The sequence below is a fragment of the Schistocerca nitens genome, chromosome 2, assembly GCF_023898315.1.
Source record: "Schistocerca nitens isolate TAMUIC-IGC-003100 chromosome 2, iqSchNite1.1, whole genome shotgun sequence".
Taxonomy (NCBI): Eukaryota; Metazoa; Arthropoda; class Insecta; order Orthoptera; family Acrididae; genus Schistocerca; species Schistocerca nitens.
Window position 1 is genome coordinate 82,720,397 of NC_064615.1, and position 18,063 is coordinate 82,738,459.

At 37.1% G+C, this 18,063-nt stretch overlaps 1 long non-coding RNA gene across 1 annotated transcript in view; it reads right to left on the reverse strand.

Moving 5' to 3' along the window:
• Nucleotides 1-14,689: 14,689 nt before the first annotated feature.
• Nucleotides 14,690-18,063, reverse strand: part of LOC126235759 (uncharacterized) — a 55,927-nt gene continuing 52,553 nt past the window's right edge. The window contains exon 2 of the long non-coding RNA XR_007544806.1: nucleotides 14,690-17,293. This is a non-coding gene — a long non-coding RNA (uncharacterized LOC126235759). The remainder of the gene's footprint in view (nucleotides 17,294-18,063) is intronic.

Here is an 18,063-nt window from a genome sequence, read left to right on the forward strand (position 1 = left end):
ATGGCGATTTCTGCATCGGCACCTCATCCCACTGGCTCTCAAAGCGCCAGATAGCCAAATACCTCTGCTAGCCAGTGCACAAACCACTCCTTGCTCCATACACACTGCAGCACTGATACATCCACTTCACATATGTGAAATAGCAGAACTGGAAAAAAAGTAAAATGCACTCTCATCTGCAAATAAGGGGTATCTTACATGGCCTCAGCTTTCATTTATGTTTCTGAGCATGGAGTTACTGTATATCCAGTATGCTGCGATTGAAACAGGTCTGCAACCTTTAAGCAATTACAAGAAACATTGGAGGAACTATCTTAAGTTGTGTAGGAAGTCCTATTTATTTATTGATGACTAGTTTTGGACTCCTTGTCCATTATAAAATCATCCATGAGTATCAGTCTTGGATTGAGATCAGATGTGTGTAAGTTACTTGTCACAAAACAAAAAAATGTGGCAATATACAATATAGTGTCCACACATGATCGTCACTGTAAGCAAAAACTGATAACAGTTAACATTTTGACCTACAGTGATGTTCATATGTGGACACTATATTGTACATTGCCATATTTAAATGTTTTGTGACCCACAACTTAAATGCACTTGTGGCTGTAATTCAAGACTTATGGTATGTACATGGATGATTTGATAATGGGCAAGCCATCTGAAACTAGCTATCATTTAATAAATAAAACTTTCTACACAACTTAAAATGATTCCTCTAACTGTTATTGTAAGCATGGAGTTCACTTGTGCACCCACCGCATGTAAAAAGAAAGTACTAAAAAATCAAATTACTAGCAATCTAATATGTAAATCCATGGTACCACAAATTTTCCACATGTACATATTCAAATTTCTTATATGTAAAAACACACCTGATGAAATTGTAACCAAAACAGTCCATCTCACAAAGATATAGATGCCTCTCAGAAAGGTATTACATGTGATACATTCAAGCCACATGGCGAACAATCAAAATTATAATATTGAAAAAGAATACTGGTTTTCAGATCGAAGCTCTTCATTCCATAATAACTGCATCTACAACTCATTATCATTGTGTTCTCTCTCCACTCTATACAGTCGTTTTGTGGTAGATTATACATGAAATAGAATGAATTCCAACATATGGTACTTTCCTCACCTTTTTCTAGTGCATAATGTTTCCACTTCCACAACACTGAGATGGGAAATACTTTCCACTCTTAACAGAAAAATACTTACCACTCTTAACAGACATGTAAACGTATGTATGCAAACTGAAGAGACGAACGAAAATTTGCACCAAGACCGAAATTCGAACCCTGCTCACTATGCAAATTTTCATTCATTGCTTCGGTCTGCATACATTACATACATAACAGTTGTCTGATACTTGAAAAGGTCTCAGCAACCATGTAGTTTCATATGATTAAAGACCTCTAAATGTTCTGAAAAACTTCTTACCCTTCTGTTTCACCTTACTAGAAGAATAGTTGGTGTACAATAACTTTTTGTCCCTTGACAAAAGTTATATTCACATTTTCTCTTGTTTCCTGACTGTCGCTTTTTCTGTATTTTTAACTGCAATGTCTATCGTTTGACATTTCCTTAATTATCTTGAACATGGAATTCTGGTTATCTAATATTGTCACTCAGTTCGATATTAGAGAGAACTCTCATAGGACACAAACCTGTTGCACCACGTTGTTTGTGTTGTATTACTTCTAATTCCATAATCGATGTCAATATGATGACCTATCTTTTTTAATTACCTCAGCATTCGTTTTTCATGCAGGCGAAATAAAGTATAAATGGCTTTTATACAATGAGAAGAAGAGTTGTTTCCATATTAATGATCGACGTTTCGGTAGTTTGTTTAATAACACTCTGCCCATCGTTCCTATGAAATTTTTAATAAATATTTCGCTCACAGTCGTATAAGTTGCACTTGGCATAGGAACGAATGAAAATTTTGCAATGATCTCCATAGTTCTGGTACTGACTTTCCGTTTGTACTGTCAATAACATGACTAACCTCTGCAGTCCTGTTACTACCTTGTCAACCACTTTTTGATTATGCTCACTTCCCTTCTGCCACTTTTCTGTCATCACTTTAATTAATTTGAACATGGAGATGAAAACAACTGGTACTAGCCCACTACTGCACACACTTCAACTCTGTTTATTTTGGCAGTAAAGTCATCTTAGTTGGTTGTAATTATGGAGTTCAACCTTCCATGTAATTTTTCTGATTCAATCCTTTCCATTTCATACCTCTTCAGCATACATTGTGAATCTATATTCAAAATAATACACTCATATCAGAGTTTTAATACTTCTGTGTCATTTTAAACATTTCGCTCTGTTCCTGCTTCTTCTACCACCTCAGCTTCCATATTCTCCCAATTACATGTTACTGGCAGTCATTATTCGATCCTACTGGTGGTTTTAAAACTTACTTCTCATCCTTGTGAAATTTTTTCATCTTGAACTACGGAACTACCCATATATTCTCGTAAATTTTCAAAGCCTACTTCAACAACTCACAGACACTCTAACTCCATTTTCCTCCTCTAGTGTTCTTCAAGCCGTAATGTTTTTTTTTTCCAGCCAGCAATCACTAATTCACCATTTTCATTGCTAAAACCTGTTGTTACTTTTTCTTCTTTAATTAATCACTGCCCAATATGACATCTTCATTAAGACCTTCTACTATCAGTAACCTTAAACCAAGTTCTATTCCTAGACTTTCTATAATTATACTGGACTGCTCAATTACTTCAACACATTTCGCCAAAAATACACCTTTCAGTATTACTTCCAGGTTCTCCCCAGTGGCTGAGTGTCCAGTGTGATGGGCTGTCATGCCAAGGCGCCTGGGTTTGATTCCTGGCTGGGTCGAAGATTTTCTCTGCTCAGGGACTGGGTGTTTGTGTTGTCTTCAAAGAGGTGGCAACAGGAAGGGCATCCTGCCACCTCTTAAATTAACCATGCCAAATCCGATTGTAACCATGCCAACCCTGAGAAAATGCTAGACAAAGGCACAAGAAAAAGGTGTATCACTTGCAGGATGTGTAATATTGTACATGACTAAACAGTTTCAAACTTCTTCAAAGCATTCTTTTAAATTGCCACAATCTCACTCACAGTGTCTACAGTCATCATCATTTCTGTATACATATATCAATCTCAGGACAGGCCAGACTTCTTCATATGTCGACTCTCTTACAACAAATCTTACAGACTCTCTTCCCTATCTATTGTATTTACAAAAAATTTCTTCTCTTTCTGCTGCATTGTTTGAGACTCCACGAATACTGCATAAACACTTTTCCCGTTATCCAAATTCTTCTCCAGATTCGTCGTCTTTAAAAGTCGCTTCTCCATCACTCATTCATTCAAGACATATCTGCATGAATGGTTCCAAGTCTGTTTGAAATAAATGAAACACTGTTCTGCAATTACTTCTCTACTGTCTTCTGACCATGCTTCTGTGCGCTTTTATTCGTTTCTTTTTTCCCATTACCAATCCGGTTCGATATCATTTCATTACTAATTTTCTGTCCACACGCTTTCCCGAAATGTGACCATTGTGCATTATCTTCTGGTGCAGCAGGAGATCACATTTCTAGATTATTGTTCTGAGGATCTCTTTTTGCCCATTGCTGAGGTCGTTCTTTGGGGTAATCGTTGTCTTCTCGAAAATTGTCCACATACCTCATCAAGTTATTATCAAATCTGTCCCATCGATTTCTTGGATCCCTGTTACTTCGGTTCCATGGCTTGTATTCCCTATGTTCCTGCTCAAAATCGCTTCCTAGCTGGACGTGTTCCCCATTTCCATTGTAATTATTATCACTTCGACATTAATTATCCAAATCCTCCAGCAAAGAGACGAACAGGTGCATGTTTTCTGTTCTAGTTGTGATGGCAATCACTTGCATGTTCCATGGGGAATTTGGGATTAATACACGAATCGGATCATCTAGTTGCAGTGTCTGGCATGAAAGTACGCTGTTCTCGTAATAACAGTTTTAAAAATTCCGTGATCATTTTAATTTATCACCTCTCAAATAATTCCATACATTTCGAATTTAAGACTTCTTTTTAGACTGATGACTTTGTGACCAAAATCTTTCTATAGATTCTGTAGTAAGGCAAGTCTGAGCATTTAATAATGTATTGTAGCTATGAAATAATTTCTAATAAAATTCATCTTCCTACCTTCCCTTTAGTTTGATACAAGTACAATATTTCATTTCCTCACCCATATTACTGGATGAACTCTTCCATTGTACCTCTAGGTGAGAAATCACTGATGTTCTCAGAACTCGTACATCTCATATTTTCTTTCCTCATATACAGAGTGCATCAGGAGGAAAGGTACAGGCTTTGAGGATTGATAATATTCGTGATTCTGAACAAAAAACTTCATCACTGTATCTAACATACAGCTGTTTCAAAAACATGGGCATCAGTAGCATGTCCTTCATCACCATTCACATGGGAATACAATAAAGCGACATTAGGGTACATAGAGTTGTCTCCCTGTGTACATTATGGTAGATCAAACTCAATGACGTTCTCCACTCAAAGCGTCCATATACAGACCTTCATTCACAAGCTGCTTTTTCTTCTGATCTTCCATATCACAACTGCTACAGCTACAGAAGTATTATGAGCCAAATGGTATTCTTCAGCTCATGGTTCAGTATTTTCATATTCTTACAATCACATGATTGACCTTGTTTAGTAACTCGATTTCTTACGTGCAACCAAGTAAAAAAATATTCAGAAGTAATACTACCAGCAAACTGTCACCTGAAAAAGGTGTTTACTTTGCTAATTCCTATGTCCCAACTTAATTATACTGCACACCCCAAAAAAATTCATAGTACATTAGTTCACTTCCCTTGTCCCACTGTTAAACTGTTCAAATATGATGATAATAATGTGATCAAAACATGTACCATGTTTGCTTAACAAAGAGCATCACAAACACTGATAATATTGTTAGCCAGTACTACTACATTATAAATATAAATTGCAGCACTGTTCACGAATTTGCATGCACAGTTTAGTCAGAACATTTACATCAAAATGTATCCTGGCACTGGGTGCCAAACGTAACTTTCATCTACTGGATTTTCCATTTTTGAACTTATAAGTGTTAATTTTTAGATGCCTTTTTTGTGCAATGGATTTTTTATGTCTGTTCATGTGATGTCATGAAATGAGATAAGTGAGAGAATCAATGTCATACAAACTTCAATCTTGATCATAAAAATTTCAGTGTCTTCATCCTGAAATAGTGTTGTGATGCGACGTACTTTGAAGAAGTATTGTGTTATGAAAGCATAAATGATTTCTGTTTTCTTCAAAATGATGGTGAGGTCCACTTGAGCTTCTTCTGACATTGGTTCACTGGTAGAAGATTAAATAAGATAAGAGTCAAATAATTATTCGTTTTGGCTTATAATGTTTCCTCTTTGTTTTATAACACCAACTGTTACCACACAGTATTAGTGTTGATAGCACAATTTTGTTTCATCACATTGAGCACTTTGATGAAACTTGGATTGATAATTCTTATTATGCAGTAGTCATATCTATCTTGTGCGATCAGTACTCTTTCAAAAATTGTTAATTATCTCAATATTTCTACAGCACTCCCATTTCATTCATCGTATTTCTCTCTTACATCCACCTCTTTGAACGTTCTAGGCTACTCTTTTGTGTTATGATTCTACCTTGGTGTTCCCTCTAATGATTTCACATTCCTACATGACATGCTATGTTCCCTACGACTTGGTCATTACTCCCTTATGGCAACTGGTTTTCCATTGTTATTTACGCTTTATTTATTAGAGGACCATTTGTACAGTCGATAAAAGTAAACTGTTGGCAAGAACAATAAGTGAGTCCTACATCGAGCATTCTAAACATGTAAAGCTATGTCACAATTTGTGGCAACACTTTCGTCCAGTGAACACCCATATTCCTGGAAACATATACCAGTGAGATGTATTGTAGACAACATGGGAAATTACTATCAATTAAATACTGTACACAGAAGCACAGGATATTAACAGTAATGATAAAGTATGTAGTGATCTGACTGACAATGCTAGAAGTGATCTGAAGGAGCTGTTACTACTGCTGTGCCAGTAGCTCACTGGCAAACTGCCTGGTTGTCACTCACTGAACCAGAATCAGTTCCATCGTCTAGCCAATATTCTTTTATGACCACAATGTGATAGGTGCCAAGTAGCCTTTCTGTGGGAGCTTCTCTTGTGTCGATGAATAAAATACCAGTGCACATTATTAGTAGTCTTTAAGAGAACTACTGTGGCACAAGTTAAAAAAGTCACATGATTTTAATGTAAATCGAACCAATTTATTTTAAGGACATTAGTTTTGCAGGAGTGAGAGAATATTATGTTGAGGAAAAAGTGATTTTAGATCAGTCAGGCATCCAGCAAAATTTTATCTTTTACAAAGCTTGTATTTCAAATGTTGGAGAGAGTAACTAATTCTTTGGCACAAATGAAAATGTCAGTGATACACTTTTTTTCAATTTGTGTACTGAAATGTAAGAACGAAGCTCAACTGCAACCCTACTGCCCTTTCATCTGGGAACACTAAAATTCATTATCAATCTCAATTTCGAAAATAATCAGGTCTAAACAATGTGCCAAAGAGAACGTTTTGAATGTATGCATTAAAAAATTCACTAAAGCAGCCCAAATGCAAAAACTGAAGAAGCAGAAAAAAATCATTAAGATGAAATCCAGTAACAGAATAAATGTTTAACAATGGCCCAATAAATTTTGGTCTCTAAATAAAATCATAAATATGCTGAGAAAAATTAGTTCAGCTATTCAATGTAAGACCTTTAAATTCTGTAAGACAATATTTCTTAAAATTTGGTTCGATGTTTATAATGCGCAATCCTACAACTGACAGGAAAAGCGTACAATAGGGTTTTCAAAAGGGTATGATTCGTTTCCCCATAATTTACAAGGAAAATAGAACTCAACAATGTTGCTGGTCTGCAGGTATGAAACAGCAGATGCGCTACTCTTTGTCTTATTTCAATTAGAATTTAATTTGAGTAAATGAATGTTTACATCCTGATCTGACATTGTTTTTAATTTACCTGAAAGATACTATCATTACTGTAAATGAATTTGGATATAGAGGAAAGATACCAATTATGAGAGAGTTCGCTAATGTGAGAAAGCTACATTGTGACTAAAGTATGTCCTCAGCTCTGCTGGGAGGTATTACATTTCGTTCTCACAGTACAGAAGGCGAAGAGCAATGACAATAAGACCATTTACATAGCTGGATATTGTCGAGAATCTTTGATTTTAAAAAGTGTTTGATTTCAAATTTTTAGAATGTGTGTGCTTATAGGGCTTTAATATCAGCAGTTGAGTAGCTGTTGCAACAGTATTCATAAGATTGTTTTTCACAAAGTTCTCCTTCATTGTCGTAATAAACTGTTGTTTTAACCAAGTAGGACAACTATGAGGCTAGGTTTCTTAGCTTCAGATGACTTATTCCTAATATCTAATACCAAGATTATACTCAAGAGTAAGGCATATTAGAACACAAAACCTCACATTAGGGTAACTACATCTTGTCACACTAGTAGCTGATTAAGATAGTTTTACTAAGTGGTTTCACAATTTTGTGTAACTTTGTGAAGCCACCTGCTGATGATTCTGCTGTGATAATACTTGATGGGGAACATATCACATTTGTGTCATAGACAAAGGAATAGAAAAACATATCCACACCATCTTTTATCAGCCCATTCCACATATGAAGTACAGCCTCTTGTTTGTAATTCATGGGACCATTTAAAACCCATTATCCGCAAGAAGCAAAACCTGATGGGCACACAACTCACAAGGGAATGGTCCAATACGACATGTCGAAACCTACCCCGAAATTCTTTATTCAAGAATAATACACCAAAAGGAATTTACTGTCAAAATTATAGCTGCTAATGTGCACTGCAAGTATTTTTTACTCAATGTAAAAGTTACTCATTTTTGCCACACGATGAACCGCTTATAACAGCGGCTTTTACAGCCCTTCCTGCCTAGCGCACAAATAGGCGGACACACCAATGACAAGAGAACACAGCGCCGCACAGCGTGAAGTCCAAAAGTGCACAGATGGGTATTTTGCGCACTTCAACAATATGACAAAAGACTAAAATCGTTAACATTTTGAGTAATTTGGTATTCATATCGACAGCTAGACTGTTGCAAATGCAATTCTTACACAAATGACTAGCAGATGAAAGATAATCAAGGCAGTGCATGATTTTACATTACAGACGTCATCCATCAATAATCAATAGATACTTTAATTTGTTGACATGAAATATTTTGTAATAATCCCTGTAGCACAGTTTTTATGGCAGCTTTTTAATAATGTATATTTCACTACAAATGGAACTGATGTAAGAAAATGAAACGCCTACAGCCGTCCTTATGATCTTATTTATTGTGTAGTTACCAGTTTCGATGCTTCTATGCGCCATCTTCAGGCCTTAGTTTATGTTGAAGGGGTTATCACGACCCATATATAAACTGCATCACTGGCCAAAATAACTTGGTTATGCATGTATCTGTAACTATGGTGTCAGCACCCCCACCGTCATCTGCAGTTAGCGATGTTTGTGTAACCCAGCTATGTTGGACACTGATTCAGTGTATATATGATCGTGACAAGCCCTTGAGCACCAACTACGGCCTGAAGATGGCGCACTGAAGTGCCGAAACTGGTAGCTACACAATAAATCACCGCTGTAGGCGTTTCATTTTCTCACACTACTGAACGGCCGTGGTCCCCAAGACCTCTAGTCAAAGGGATGGACATAAAAAAAAGGCACTGTTCTTTGTTTATTCCAAGTAGTCGTCACTAAAATAAAAGTGTCTATTACATGACGACATTTTCCTAACGGCAGGCGCACTTGATAAAATAAAAATGAATGCATTCAAGCACTTCACAGTAATTACTAGTTTTATATAAACTGAATTGAGATGGAGTAGGAAGTGTGGTGGCCGTTATTCTGCATTTGGAGCTCTGTAGCAGGCACAATTGATCAAATTTGTAAGACATGCTGATGCAAACTGACAGTGCACAAATGGCTGCAGTTTAAAACTTTTCCGCTGGTAAACATGATATGACAAAGAGAAATCGGAAATTATATTGTCCGACAGTTTTCTGAAAAGTGCTTTCGAGTTTTTTTTCTTTTTTTTACCGAGAGACTGAATCACATCTGTGTGGAATCCGAATTACATAAAGTCTTTTTATCGTGCACCCAAAGTCAGAGGTGTTGATATGTCCAGCCCAAGAGTCCAGGAAAAGAAGACGTTTCAGATGTGACACTGAAAATTATTCTCTCCCATTTTGACAGATTTCGCTATGTCAGTTATAATATTTTTGCAATTAAACAGTCCATTTTTAAATTTTTGGTCGTAATTTGTCTTGAGGTTCCTCAAGACAGATGTAGAGCTACCGAAACAGTAATCCACTGATACTTGTCACTGGCATTGTTGTATACGGATGTGTCACAGCATTCATTGACTGTACAAGCGACACTCCGTCTTTTTCTCGCTCGAATTTGATAAAGCATTGTTATCATGCAGTTCTTGCACGAAACCTGAATGATTGGCTCCATACACAGCATTTTACAGTGTAACAAGAAGCTTCGTCAACACATCAGCTATGAATTTTTCTACAATATTACCTAAATGTAATATCTCCTCTGCAACTTTACTTAAGGTAAACTCTGTAATTTTGCGACTTCCTTTTCTGTATAAGTTCCTGAAGCTGTTTAGCTAGGTCAAAGAGCCCAGGGAATAGGTAATGTTCATCTCACTCGCAATTCAGTGGGCCCATTCTCGTAGATCTCTCTCAGTAATGGTGCACTGACTCTCACGTGCATTTCTAAATCCTTCTAATAGTTTTTCTTTCACATTTTTGCGAGTTTCATTTTGGTGCATAGTTTGTACTGTCTGTAAATCATTCTTCCATATATTTAAGGCCCATTAAAATTTTACGAAACAAAACCAGCTGTGCAGAGAGCTTAACTTGAAGCATTGAGATTGACAGCCTTTTCTTTGTCACTGAAACCTGTCACTTTTCATGTTTTCTTTAGCCTAGGAAGGTGCTGTATTTTTACTCTGGACTTTCAGTACCACAACAATCATCGCTGAACCACAGTTACAGAATTGTCGGAGTCGATTGCTGTTTCTTCCAATGTTTCCACAATTTCTAGTGAAATGTCGACATCATTCAAATCAATGTCCAGGAAATTAACTAATAAATAATATATATGTAGGTCTTCAAAAGAAGTAAGTGATATATACTGCATACCACGTTCTTTATATATCATCTTTTCGAGATTGAAAACATTAATTGGATTCCACATTACTGTGAAATCTAATATCTATACAAGGACTTATGCTACTAGCAAGCATATACGAAGAAAATACAAAGAAAATTAATTCAGTTTTATCTCCGTTGTTATTTTACAGATACGACAGAGGCAACTCGTAATTTTTATGGATATTAACTGGTTTCCAAATTCGAGCAATAAGTAACTGTGAACAACTGTGTCAGAAAATTATCAACGAAACCTGAAATTCGCTTCACAAATTACGATGACGCTGTGCCGTGTTTACCGATGTGCCGTCTACCAAAACTGTTGTGTTGTGCGTGTGCTGTCTGCTACAAATACGGTCGGGCTGTACATTTGTCCAACCACCCGACAAGCTACGAATTTGGCACTTTTCAACTTTTTTTAAAATACTTGCAGCGTCTCTTAGCAGCTACAATTCTGACAATGTGTTTATTTTACTTTAATCTTCATCTAAAAAAAATTTCACAGCAGTTTTGACATGTCGGATAGGACTGGTCCCTTGTCAGCTCAAGTCATAACCACATTTTTGTTTAGAAGGTTATTCGTAGCGCCCTGCTTGAGAGCAGTGACGATGGAAAATGCTACAAACGGTCTCTGTAAAACGGGACGCTTCCCGTGTAACAGGAACATACTTAGATACAATGTCTTTGCAGTACAGCTGGACTTCAAGATACAAACAACAGAGTACATACGAGTCCAAACTATATCCTGCAACCTCACAAAATAAGCAAGCCAACATGAGCAGCCAAGTTCTGTAACGTTGGCAAGCGACTGGTTTGATGAGTTGCCAATTACGAGCCACCTGTGCACCATTTTATGCACATTTGCATTCTTTATAACTCGAATCTTGCAATCTAAATTTCTCGTCACGAAGCCCAGCTACCGCTTTTGTGTAATGCAAAACATTCCGTTGCATTATACATTACATCATTACGATGCGCCTTTATCTAGCTTTTTCGATATACGACTCTCCACCTGACTGCAAGGAAAAAATCATAATAGTAAGCAACACAGGCGTTTTGGCCAAGTAGAAGGTTTGATATTAATGAACGTTGATATTTTCATGACACACACTTCTTTATTGCACTCCTACTGTAATCACTAAGATATATCCCAGCTCTGGGCAATTGATTTTCGGAGGATTAAATTTCAATAATTTCCTTTCAAATTAACTATTCTTTTCGAGGGAGCATTACACATGGGTTTACTCCAAAGAATAAATGAAATTCGTGCTGCTGTAACCGAATCGACAATGCTCATTGCCTTTAGCATTGACGATAAGATAATAAATTGTGGTTAAAGTAAAATGAGCAGAAAGAATGAAATCGAATCGCAGTAGTTAGCAAAATTTGGAAAATAATGTTATGAATTCAGTTAATGAATAAAGAATATTAACAGTCCCCAGCTCAGTACATGAGCAAAATTACTGATTCTGTAATTACTTATTTGTATTACTGGTAAACTTACGTAAGAATACTTGGAATGTTATCAGGCGAAAATAGCACAAAATTGTTAAATATTACGTTAACACAACTCCAAATGGATATGTCATAATGGTGAAATACTTTCCAGCATGGAAACAATTTAGTAATGAACATAGAACAGATAAATTTTATTACCTGTGGAACGTTACGTAAAATGCAAAACTCGTGATGTCCACTCCCTGTAATGCTATTGTCGTTAGTTTTGCGCAAAAGGCATGTATGTTTATTCATTACCAAATGCTCTCAATTAAGGGGATACGGAATCACCTATCCCCGCAATGTTAATATATGCCTACTATAGGGAACATTTTCTCACAAACTACTGGAGACAGAGAGGTAAAAATTTTACTGTATGTGCATTCATATGTTACAACAATACTGAAACAACAGTTTATTGTCAAAGTATTTTCTTACAGAGATATTGTACATTTATTTTTAAGTAAATTTTTTCCATCGCTTTTTACTAGACTATCACCCCTAAGTCTTTTGTAAATCAAGTAATTAAAAAATCGTTGTTTCAGTATGTAATAGGGACCTATGTCACTACGTCATAAAAATTTCAGACTTCTAGGTTGACCAGTACCTGAGATAATGTTCCTAGATGAAGTAAAAAGTAAACTTACGGGAAACGGAGAAAGAAGATTAAAACATTCCTGATCCGTAGCTAATACCCCCTTCACAGTCTTCATAATCATCTTCAAGTCTTCTTTTGGCACCCCTCTGCACCTGTCTTGCTTTTTTCACTAATGTCTTGATTATATTATCAGCATGCCTTAGTCTGTGCTGATCTAAAAAGAACATAGCACGTACCGTACGGGAACCAACACACATACCCAACTTTTGAAGGACCTGGCATTTAGTTATATTTCCAAGATTGAAGGTTGCCACAGCATCATACACACCAAAATGTAGTGTATTAATTCCGACAAACACTGTTTTTGGGAGACGATGCCATATCACACTATTCAAGCACTCGTTGGGGTTCTGCGTTTTTCCGTGAAGACATTTCATCAGAAGACTTCTGTCAGCCAGATCTCTGAAAATGGGCTTTATTTCTGCCATGATGGCTGATGGTAGACTGTGGTGGTGAATGTATTTCTCTCCTGTTGTTAGTCCCCTATTGTATTTACACCAGCTGTTTTCACCTTTGGGGCACAAACCATGTTGTGGATGCTCATCCGTGGATGCGGTGTGGAAATATAAAGCCCATATAGCTCTCCTCATTTCTTCAAGATTGCCTGTATTTTGCCTGATTGCAAGGCCATAGCAGTTCTGAATGTGGTCTATTATGGAATCAGTCAATCTTCCTCTGCCATCCAAGGTTTTCCCATCATCTAGTTTTTTCCCTTTCATAACTGATTTTAACCTTCTCAGCCTGGCACCCATTCTCTTCTGCACATGTCCTATACATTCAAGTTTGCTTATATTTACACTGTTCCCATATGGTTTGCTTTCCAAAACTTCTTTGAATGCTTTAGAGTCACCATCTCCCAGATATTTGACATAGCGAACATTATACCACTGTGAAGAGCGCAATACCCGATCTCACAAATATATAAAAATAAAATAGTTATAATTGTAGTAGAGCTATGTATGATACGTCATTTTAAAGAGGAAACATGGCAGAATATAATACGCCAATAAAAAAAAATTCGATTTTTTAACCCAAAATCCGATTCCGTATCCCCTTAAACTGGAAAACGTCGTAATGATAACAGCCGTGTTCAATAATCACTTTCGTATAATTCAAATTTACGGAATCTGCAAATGTAATTTTCAACTGCAAAAGTATGTCAAAATTCGAAAAATGCTTTTACTGGTTTGCTGATCGCAAATAAGTGCAACTTTCGCTATTATTCATTAACAGTTAGTGAAAATCACTTTGTACAGTTACTACCATTATTTACTCAAGATTTAAAGGCTTTTGACTGATTACAACTGCGTAAAATAAAAACTTATTTATCATTGAAAAATACGCAAAAGTACCTTTTGCTGAAGTTTACTTTGTTAAGTATTGCTTTTGAGATTAGTGTTCAAATTACTAGGTGTAAATACTTTGGTAAATTACTATGTTGCAAACCACTAAAACTTTAATTACTGTTACCCTCTCAGCATAGCAGAACGTAACTTACTGTTAAGTTATTTTATCTGACCTAATTCTTTTAGAGAGAAACATTGCAATTGCTTCTCATTTATTAGGACTTTCTCAGGTTAATGATAATGGGTGGGATGGAACTTACTTTGTCTTAGGTAGAACTGACAATCGATACTTTGAAATATCTGTCTGTTATTCAGTTACAAAATTAGCTACACAAGTCTGATCCAATAATTACTTAGATCTCCATGTTGAGTCGCCGTCAGTGCATGTTAAGGCATTGTTCGTTGCCAGTATGTGGCACAGGCTCCTCTTCTTGCAGTTCCAGTAATTAAAATTGGTTCCACAATACTGTTCATGTTAGCTACTACGAGTATCCATTTGCAGTGATTGTCCCGTGCCCACATAATGCCTTATACTGGACCTGGCCACGTCAAACTTCCGCCGAGGCATTACGTATTTTAGCACCGCTGCCTTACGACCACGTCGTAACACATACGTCGTATCACTATACTCTCCACCGTTCCCCGTACGCGACTCGACTCGACTTGAGTGTTGACATGTCAACACCGCTTTACACTGTACTGCCGGCGAGTTCGCACGCCCAGCGATAATGTGATAGCAGCTTCGACAGCAATACATAACCCCGACTACGCCAGAGTGTCTGAATACGACTAGTTCACATTTAACATTCATTTTATTGTACAATAGAAAAACAGCATAACATTTCACAAGAAAAGTATTAACAAAACATATCGTAACAGCAAAACTGAAAGGAAACAATTAGTAATCCACAGGGTTAATATGTAACAACACGAAACATAATTACATTGGGGAAAACCCAGACCCTCAAACGCTGCCATACAGCTACAACGTAACGACTCATCTCTATTCTCATTTGCACATTCGAGGCTGAAACATCTCAGCGTTTCCAACAGATAAACGTAAGTGTTACAATGTATATACAAAACAATATGCAGTAATTATACTCAATTACAGAAAATCAAAACGATCTATAAGTAAAATCGTTACAATTTCCGGTGCGTGTTGCGTTCCCAGTGCTGCAGCTGTACACAACTGAAGGTTTACGAGCTTATCAAGACATACGAACAGGCATGATTGTCGACTGTACCTATCTTCACTTAAAGTGTTCAGTAACGTCAAAAAAAAAAAAAAAAAAGATCTCTCTTCGGATATCTTCAGTTCGAAGCTGATCCTGTGTTGGGTAGTCCTAGGCTGACCTCGGTATCTGCATTTGTGGACTGCAATTTCAGAATTTTCTTCCTCAGTCTCATCTACACAGTGTAACGTACTGCAACTACCAGTGTTCTATCTCATCTTTGTTCCTTATCGTGTCTGGCGTTCCACATCTTCGTTATAGTTGTGGGCCCCAGTCCGAAGTTTGGTTTGATGTAGCTCTTAAGGATAATTTTCTTGTGCAAGCCACTTCGCCTCTGCAGAATGACTCCAACTCCCTCCACAAATTTATTTTCCCCCAGTTCTGTTTAGTATTTCTTCGTTAGCTGTTCGACTTTCTCGTGTAATCTTGAGAATGCTTCCGGAGCGTCAAAAAAAAAAAAAAAAAAAAAAAAAAAAGATCTCTCTTCAGATATCTTCAGTTCGAAGCTGATCCTGTGTTGGGTAGTCCTAGGCTGACCTCGGTATCTGCATTTGTGGACTGCAATTTCAGAATTTTCTTCCTCAGTCTCATCTACACAGTGTAACGCACTGCAACTACCAGTGTTCTATCTCATCTTTGTTCCTTATCGTGTCTGGCGTTCCACATCTTCGTTATAGTTGTGGGCCCCAGTCCGAAGTTTGGTTTGATGTAGCTCTTAAGGATAATTTTCTTGTGCAAGCCACTTCGCCTCTGCAGAATGACTCCAACTCCCTCCACAAATTTATTTTCCCCCAGTTCTGTTTAGTATTTCTTCGTTAGCTGTTCTACTTTCTCGTGTAATCTTGAGAATTCTGCCGGAGCGTCAAAAAAAAAAAAAAAAAAAAAAAAAAAGATCTCTCTTCAGATATCTTCAGTTCGAAGCTGATCCTGTGTTGGGTAGTCCTAGGCTGACCTCGGTATCTGCATTTGTGGACTGCAATTTCAGAATTTTCTTCCTCAGTCTCATCTACACAGTGTAACGCACTGCAACTACCAGTGTTCTATCTCATCTTTGTTCCTTATCGTGTCTGGCGTTCCACATCTTCGTTATAGTTGTGGGCCCCAGTCCGAAGTTTGGTTTGATGTAGCTCTTAAGGATAATTTTCTTGTGCAAGCCACTTCGCCTCTGCAGAATGACTCCAACTCCCTCCACAAATTTATTTTCCCCCAGTTCTGTTTAGTATTTCTTCGTTAGCTGTTCGACTTTCTCGTGTAATCTTGAGAATTCTGCCGGAGCGTCAAAAAAAAAAAAAGATCTCTCTTCAGATATCTTCAGTTCGAAGCTGATCCTGTGTTGGGTAGTCCTAGGCTGACCTCGGTATCTGCATTTGTGGACTGCAATTTTAGAATTTTCTTCCTCAGTCTCATCTACACAGTGTAACGCACTGCAACTACCAGTGTTCTATCTCATCTTTGTTCCTTATCGTGTCTGGCGTTCCACATCTTCGTTATAGTTGTGGGCTTCAGTCCGTAGATTGGTTTGATGTAGCTCTTAAGGATAATTTTCTTGTGCAAGCCACTTCGCCTCTGCAGAATGACTCCAACTCCCTCCACCAATTTATTTTCCCCCAGTTCTGTTTAGTATTTCTTCGTTAGTTGTTCGACTTTCTCGTGTAATCCTGAGAATGCTTCCGGAGCACAATATTTCAACAGCTTCTATTGTCTTTACTTATGAGCTGTTTGCCACTTAATGTGTGAATTCCTTACAAGGGTACACTCCCGAAAAATACCTTAATACAAACCTTCTCAACACATTTATATTCGACGTTCACTTTTTTTTCGGAAATGTTTTCTTGCTGCTGGTAATTTATTTCAGCAATGTTCACTTCTTTGGTGTCCGATTATTTCTAGTGTCTCATTTTCTATTCTAATTCCCTCAACATCACATTATTTGATTCGATTACATTACGTTACGTAATATCTTATCAAGACACTGTTGATACTGTTCAATTCAAATATTTTGTTGTCTATGGTACAATTACAATGTCACTGGCACTCTTCAAAGTTTTTATGTTTGTCCATGTTATCCTAGAAGCAATGAGATTTTTCCTGAGAAGCTGTAAGCACATGCCTCTGAGATGGCGCCACACATGTAGAAGAGTCTGCGGTGTCAAGTCCTGCATCTGAAACAAAGACACAAAGTAAAACAAGGTGAGAACAGCAGTGAAGAAAGTGTTACCGATTCTAGTAAATGGAACATTGCATCACGTTCCGTAACGTTCAGAATGTAGCTTTTACACATCGTAAAGTACATTCTAGTGCCGACTAATGTTTTGCTTAGTTCTTAGTTAACTATAAAATATTTGACTGATATTATTAAAACTAAAGAGGTAAATACGCAATATTTTTTTTTACTTATTTTCCTCTCTGCAAATTAAAATAAAGCATTTTAGCTAAGCAAACAACAGAGAGTCACAATAGTGAATTGGAAGTAGGATTGGAAATCTTTGACAGTTGTGCAAGCATGATGCAACTTTGAGCATAGCACTCATGTAACACCAAAACTTTCAGGGGCTGACGTCATTACACTTAGCAACTTACTGTGTCACTAGTCCACAAGAATCAGAAATACTAGCTTTTTGTGAACAGACGATAATGATGATAATGGTATCAACACATTCACAAGGAGTCTACAGAAGCTGCTTCATCAAGTGGGCCCTTAGTACCTTCGGAAATCGTACCGGCAGACTGTTTCTGCAGTACAGCATTTCTTGAAATGTTTTTGGAATGGCATAGTGAGAGGGTAGAAGTGTTTCAGAAAATGTTTCTATCATATGAGGCCATGATCCGCATTGGCGCTTTTGTAAAAGGATCGTTACTATTATTTGTAGTGAATTAATAAATCCCCAGATTTGTGTTGAAACATGAAAAAGTCCAGATATGCGATATCAAG